This window comes from Anneissia japonica, unplaced genomic scaffold (assembly GCF_011630105.1).
Source record: "Anneissia japonica isolate Jap-2015-1 unplaced genomic scaffold, ASM1163010v1 scaffold288144_len532060_cov191, whole genome shotgun sequence".
Taxonomy (NCBI): domain Eukaryota; kingdom Metazoa; phylum Echinodermata; class Crinoidea; order Comatulida; family Comatulidae; genus Anneissia; species Anneissia japonica.
Genome location: NW_022734328.1, coordinates 340301 through 347259, shown reverse-complemented (window position 1 = coordinate 347259; position 6959 = coordinate 340301). Strand labels below are relative to the sequence as shown.

General features: G+C 32.3%; 1 long non-coding RNA gene across 1 annotated transcript; it reads right to left on the bottom strand.

Moving 5' to 3' along the window:
* Positions 1–1386: 1386 nt before the first annotated feature.
* On the bottom strand, positions 1387–6704 carry LOC117116363. The gene is made up of 2 exons (XR_004446734.1): positions 6636–6704; positions 1387–2882 (listed from the first exon to the last, which is right to left on the bottom strand). It is a non-coding gene; the product is annotated as an uncharacterized LOC117116363 (long non-coding RNA).
* Positions 6705–6959: the final 255 nt, after the last annotated feature.

The following is a 6959-nucleotide window of genomic DNA, read 5'->3' as shown; positions in this document are numbered from 1 at the left end:
GAAATTTTCTTCCGGAGTAGTTTCGTTACACGTATTTACCGTGAGCTAAAACTTGCTCGAACGGTCGACCACCCGCTGAGTGTTCAGCGCGATTACCCGGTGAAATAAACGGAATATGGTTGGCGTTTTTTGCTCGAACGGGCCCTTAGTAATCTATGAACCTGTAGAGTTCAACTGTATATTACATGCGACTAAACAAACATGGCAGATGGAGTTTATTGAAAATGACCTGTTGAATTAGCCCTATTTTTACCAAGAAGCCACTAAATACATGAAATAGCATGAACGATTTGTAATAGTCTCTAAATCCTTTGTCTATATTGGCAAGAAAATATAGAAGTGCCAATTTAATTAGGTTCAACACATTTCAAATGCAACTTTTCAGATCCTTTGGTCTACAGCATTCTCTTCATTTATCAATACTGCCCTCAACCATGAGACTATTTCATTACTACATGGTAGCTCCTTGAGTACATAGACCTATAGTAATGAAATTGTGCATACTGTACGCACTCAAAATCCAAAAATTACTTCACGTTTGAATAGGATATTAATAGTACATAAATAACATTCTTTTAGTCCTTTAAGATGGATGTATACAGTTGTCCCATCAGGCATGTTATCCTGAAAAAACACTGCTATATACAACAACAAATATAAGAATATACATCCAAAACAGAAAACAGTTCTTCCCTATATATATATGGTTTTTGCTGTTAATACTACTTTTCTATTGGTAGTATAGGGGACACCGCGGGTAATACAAGACCCAAACAATGCTGACACATCAATGCCTATTGCTGACACATTAGGGCACCCAGTTAACAACTAAGAAGTAAAATTTCTTTTGACGAATCCTAAAACATAAATTTCATATACTAAGATTAATGGATTTGGAATTTTTTGTCTAAAGTCCTTCTAGGAAAAAAAATGAATATTGCACTTTTTGCATAGGTGGATTCCAGGGAAACCCTGCTGGCTCAGCCCCTTAATACAAATGGTGAAAATACAAACGGCATTAAAAAATTTAAGTTTGAGAGTGCAATTTCCATCCACTTAATGCAACCCCAACCGTGATGGGAAGATAGTCTGACCCTCCAGCTGTAAAATTTTCCACCCTAGGTACCCTCTATTTTGGGATCTGCTACTGCAAAGTAACATTGGTTATTAGAAAAACAAATAATCTTGCTAGATACACCCTGCACTTTAACTTCTACCAATGATTTGTTCACAAGTAATCAGATGAGGATTATGATGCATAGTATATTAAATAAAAAATGATTGCTACATGTAAGTCTACGATACTACACTTTTGCTAAAAAAGATTTGCTCAGTCTTTTTGTTTTCATGTATTTATATACGATACATTTATATTTGACTACGGTATTAAAGTAAATTCATTTAATAGTACATTTTTGTTGTTCACAAAAATATTTTTCTTTTAAGAAAAAGATAATACAATTTAACCTAACTGAACTATGCATAATGGGGTATGATGAGGTCCTAGTGACCTGTATACCCCTGCCCTAACCTATGCATCATGCGTTATCTGCTGAACTATTCTCTTGAAGAATGCATGTCTAGCAATAAATGAAAATTACAGGTTTTAATCATATTTCAATGAAAAAAGTAATTTTAAAATATTCCTAAATATAATTAAGCAACTTAAGAAATATGAGGTTTTATTATTGTACTATATTGGTTATATAGAAAAATATCAAATTCACCTCAAATTGTTACAAAATTTGAAACACACCATGGCAGGTCTAATAAGTTTACTAAAGTTCTTTAGTCATTTTCAAGTTGTTTGCGTCAATGAATAAGAATTCTTGACATCAAAATTGAGTAGGCGTAAATTACTAACACTAGTTGAAAAAATTGTAACAACTTCACGCAAACATAATTGTGGATTTCACAGCTTTGTAATGAAAAATATGGAGTTGAGTTGGCAATGGCAGATGTCAGGACGTGTAGCACGTGCCATGTGCTTCGCTCCAAGATAGATAATGATAACAAGATCATTCACAAGTCAGCACATCACAAGAAAGTTTCTTCCGAGAAAATTTGTTTAATGCGTTTATCAACAAGTGGAAACCATTAATTGCTCGTTGATAATGTGATGAGGTAGCGCTACACCAATAGCAATGTAACACCACTATTCAAATTAAAGTGGCGACCAGAGTAATTGCTGAAGAGGCTTGGGACCTGTGTTCGACAACCTTTGCCATCTTCACTACGCTTGTTCGCAACAACAGGAAACAGAATGACTAGATTTTCTGGCGTTCGTTGGTTTAGTCATGGTGGTAACAAGCGTGTGAAGTGTTCTTCAGGTTTCTCAAGAGACTGTGGCTTGACTTGACGTTCAAAAAACCTCTGATTGTAGGAAACAGACTTGAGTACATCGAAGACACAGGCCTGGTTTACTCACATTGTGTTGAAAAACGAACAGAAAATCCAACGAGGCTTTCCAATTCTTTAGAGGTCAGATCAACTTATCTCGAATGAGAACTTTGGGGGCGTATTGATATTGACGCATGTAGTTCTTAATGTTAGCAATGTTCTGCAAGCGAATGAAAGATTAGTTGATTTTCCAGACAAATTTGTAACATGTGAGAAGGAAGTATATGTTCTTGAACTTGGTTTTGTTCTATTTCCAAAAATTTTGCATCTTCAGTCACGTTTCATATTGTCTACGTAAACATCTCGATTCTTTGAAAATCTAAAACAAGTGTATCGTACTGTGTATACGAAGTGTAGTATTAGGGATATTATAACTGCAATCATTACCAATCATGATTCGATTTGCAACTTTGTATTTAGAACAGCGAGTTTTCAACTATCAATAATACAATCAATTGATTGTAGATGAACCAGCTTTCGTCCTGCAAAAAATCAGATAAAAACTAAAAAAAATAAAAGGAAATAATGAAGCTGAAGCTATAAAATATTGGATGTTATTTTTTTCCACTTTTCATTTCTGTTCAAATTAAATTTACTTTATTCAATCAAAACGGTAGAAAATGTGCAACTAAATGTCAGAAAACTATGCCTACCAGTGAAAATAAGGTGAAATAGTTGTTAAAATGATGCATAAAAAAATCCATTTGTACTTGTAATATATATGCAAAACTTCATTCAAAATCTATGTATCCTACTGTCACATTTTAAAAATTATTCGAATGATGGATAAACAAAATATATAGAAATAAGAAAATAATGTTGTCATACTTAGGGGCCAACATTACTGGACTATTGTTGGTCATACTTCCAAGTACCACAAAGTTTTTTGTACAAGTACCTCGTGAAAACAGAAAACCTTTGATATTGCGCATGATTGTCACAAAAATGTGCATGACAACAATGCTGCGGGCTAAAATATGTTTTTCTGATTCCACGAAAAAACACAAAGTTGTACTTCTCTGTGGTGTTAGCAACGATGTTCCAAATTATCATTTATAGTATTTATTTTATTATTTAATACATTTGTGGCAACTGTGACAGTGTTGCAAAACAAAACCTTACTGTTTATTACAAAATACAGTGGCACCAAACATAAACAAATTGGTGAACTTACCATATTTTTATGTACAGTACCTATTTTTATATGTTCATCAACCTAAATGTATACCATAAGTTGTTTGATATAAGCCCATCCTCCTTGAACTCAAAATTGAGCCAATTTTTGGGGGTGGGCTAATACCCGGGGATTTCCCTTTTTAATTTAGTGGCAATTTTTGGGCACTGTAGGCTTAATTCAAAGCCAATATTTGATGCTTTTATTAGAGAATATTTGTAAAAGTCATACCCTGGGGTTATGCCCCAGGAAAGGCTGGTAGGCCCTACATAAAATTGGGCATAATGTAGGTGGATGGGCTTACTGTATACTAGACTTGCCACAAGTTATCTAATTATTGGTTTTCGCTAGTGTTGGATACTTTCAAAGAGCGCCACCAGCGCCTGGTTATGTCGAGAAACGTTTTATGTTGTTTAAACTCAGTCTAAATGTACACCCAAGGAACTACCATATATACTATTGTAATTCTTCAATAGTAAAACCATATATATATATTTTAGTATATTCTTTTGAAAGCCATTGAAATTATTTGATCATAACATGACGTAGTTGTTACATATTATTCAGGAATACCCAGCTGTTTTAAAATGTCATTCATGTTAATAAAGACATTCCTGCATCATCTTTCTGTCTTTGTCAACGAATAACTTGTGACACACAACAGATACTATGCATTATGATATAATTTGTCTTTTTCAAACTTAGTAATACCCAGCAATTTCAAAGAGAAGCATTCGTCCCACGGGAGGCTGAATGGCTTTGTGTGTAATTTAATCTGATTATTATATTAATTTGAAGGTGTTGGTGAAATATATGAATGAAAGAAATATATTTCTATACTCATAACTTTTTTTTTTATTACAACTCAAAGTGATGAAATGATTGTTTTTTTTTCTGTATGTGTTGTTTTAATGTTTATTATGGATATGATATATATTTGTATATTTATATTTTATTGTTTAATAAACCTTTTAGTGGCATTGTATTCATTGCTGTTGGTTTTTTAATGAATCAAAATAGGAATAAAATAAAAATAGGTGATTAAGAAAATTATGAATATTATTTGTAAAATAAGTACAGTATTTTGGGGTTTTTTTTTCCACATACACTAAAATAGTTGTATGTATATACATGCTTAGTGTATTAATAGGCCTATTTAATTTTTAAAAATTGTTTTTTCAAAACAAAATAGGAATAAAATAAAAATAGGTTATTAAGAAAATTATGAATATTATTTGTAAAATAAGTACAGTATTTTTGAGTTTTTTTTTCCACATACACTAAAATAGTTGTATATATATACATGCTTAGTGTATTAATAGGCCTATTTAATTTTTAAAAATTGTTTTTTTAAACAGCTTTATTTACACACATAATGTAATGCTTTATAGTTATGATGCGATATTTTGCTCACCAACTCACGAATGGGGAGGTAGATAGGACTTCTTCTTGCTAATTACTGATAGGCCTGGTATTTTACAAGGATCTATGGTTGTGCCATTGTTTACCTACTTGTTTCTTTTTGTTTGTTGTGTTTGTGGTAATCAAATATTGTCTGAAAAATTAAATTAAATAGTTCATTTAAAATTAATAATTGATTTAAGCAAAACCATTCATAAGTAATATAAACTTCTTATTCTATCCAATTGTCGGCTTCCTACAGATATCTCTGTTTTATATCAACTTTGAATATTTTAATCAATTCGTACAAATGTTAACCTTAACTGGTTTAAAAAATTACAACTGTATGCTATGGCTATTTTAATTAACATAAACTTGTAAGGGCACTTGGAAAAAAACCAACATCGATGGTGCCACAAATCAAATAAATATTGTTACAATTAATTATGATGTAATGACATTCTGCGATAAATGTACAACATTTTAATGGACTTCCTTTTATTTGTCGTCTCTGGTCTGGTCTCGGCTGATTTATATACTTAAAATCACAACGGGTCATGTGCTTATACTTTTATGCCGAAATTGGAGCCAAGAAAATTCTTTCAGTTTTGAATTTGAAATGAATTTATGAGGCTCTATGCTACAAAGTTTGTTTCATGTTTGTCAACACACAACTTCTGGCTTGACAGCAAGCAAAGCTGTAAGTCAAATAAGTTTATGGTTAATCAAATTGAGATGACACATAAGAGAATTTTGACAAGTGTTTGTGTGTATGTGTATCTGTATGTGTATTGGGGGTATGTGTGTATATTTGTGAGCTGCTTGAACTCATGGACAAACTGGATAAAGAAAAGTTTTGTATGCACTTGATAAAATGCCATTCTGGATGCTTATAAAAAAAGTTTAGAGGGTTTCTAAAATGTTAAATACTTAATTAAAAATAAATGGCCTGGCAAAATGAAACAGCCACTAATCATTATCTATGACCTCAACAAATGTACAGAATTATTTAGGAGAATTTAATCTAGATGTGTATAAGAGACAGATATATATATAAAAAACCAGGACAAACCTAAACCCAAAATTTATTCTTGATCCGACCTGATTGTGAAACTTTAGAGGTGGTTTTTGGAGCATCTCCGATTGCAAGTGGTAATTTCAAATCAGCTTTGTTTCCTAGGCCCAAAGTTTGCAATTAGTCCTGTTCCACAAGAAGGAATCAGGAATTTTGCAGAAACCACTAAATATAAGGAGTGTAAATGGCAACATACTATTGTTTCGTTAACAAGTAGTTTGGAAAACATTAAATGAACCATATCTTCTCTCTGCTTTGGAGTTTTACCATAGGCCTAATATTTTTTTTCTGATAAAACCATTAATATTGAATGTTATTGATTATTCTGAAGTTTTAAGCCGAATCCAACTTTAATAAAAGGCTAAAAAATTAGAAAACTTTGAAGTTTAAAGCTATTGAATTTTTTAAAGTACATGGATGTTTGACTATCATATACAGTACCAGTGGCAGATCCATAAACTTTAAATAAAGGCCAAAAAAAAATAACAATGCACAACCACCTCTGTTGCCTAGGGAATATTCTGTGTCACACATAAACACTCAGCATGCATAGACCAAATATAACATAAAACATTTGCAACTTACTAGGTACCGGCTCCTATGTACTTCTGGAGACATCCAAGGACACATGTGAATGCCCCTATTCAACCCCCGACCTTACAGCAGCTCAATTCGCAACCACTGTGCCAGCCGTTCACACACATAGTTTTTCTTAATTTTGGTCATTACAAATCATAACTTCAAAATAATGTAATGAAAAAAATGATACTTGGTATACTATGTGATACGCAAGGGCAAAAACACATAATTCAATTTAATTTCCCAATTAAAATTCATTGAATTGATTTCCATCATTTCCCGATCTAATCTAATATTGAGATCTACGATCGAGGGCTATGACGTGAGAAC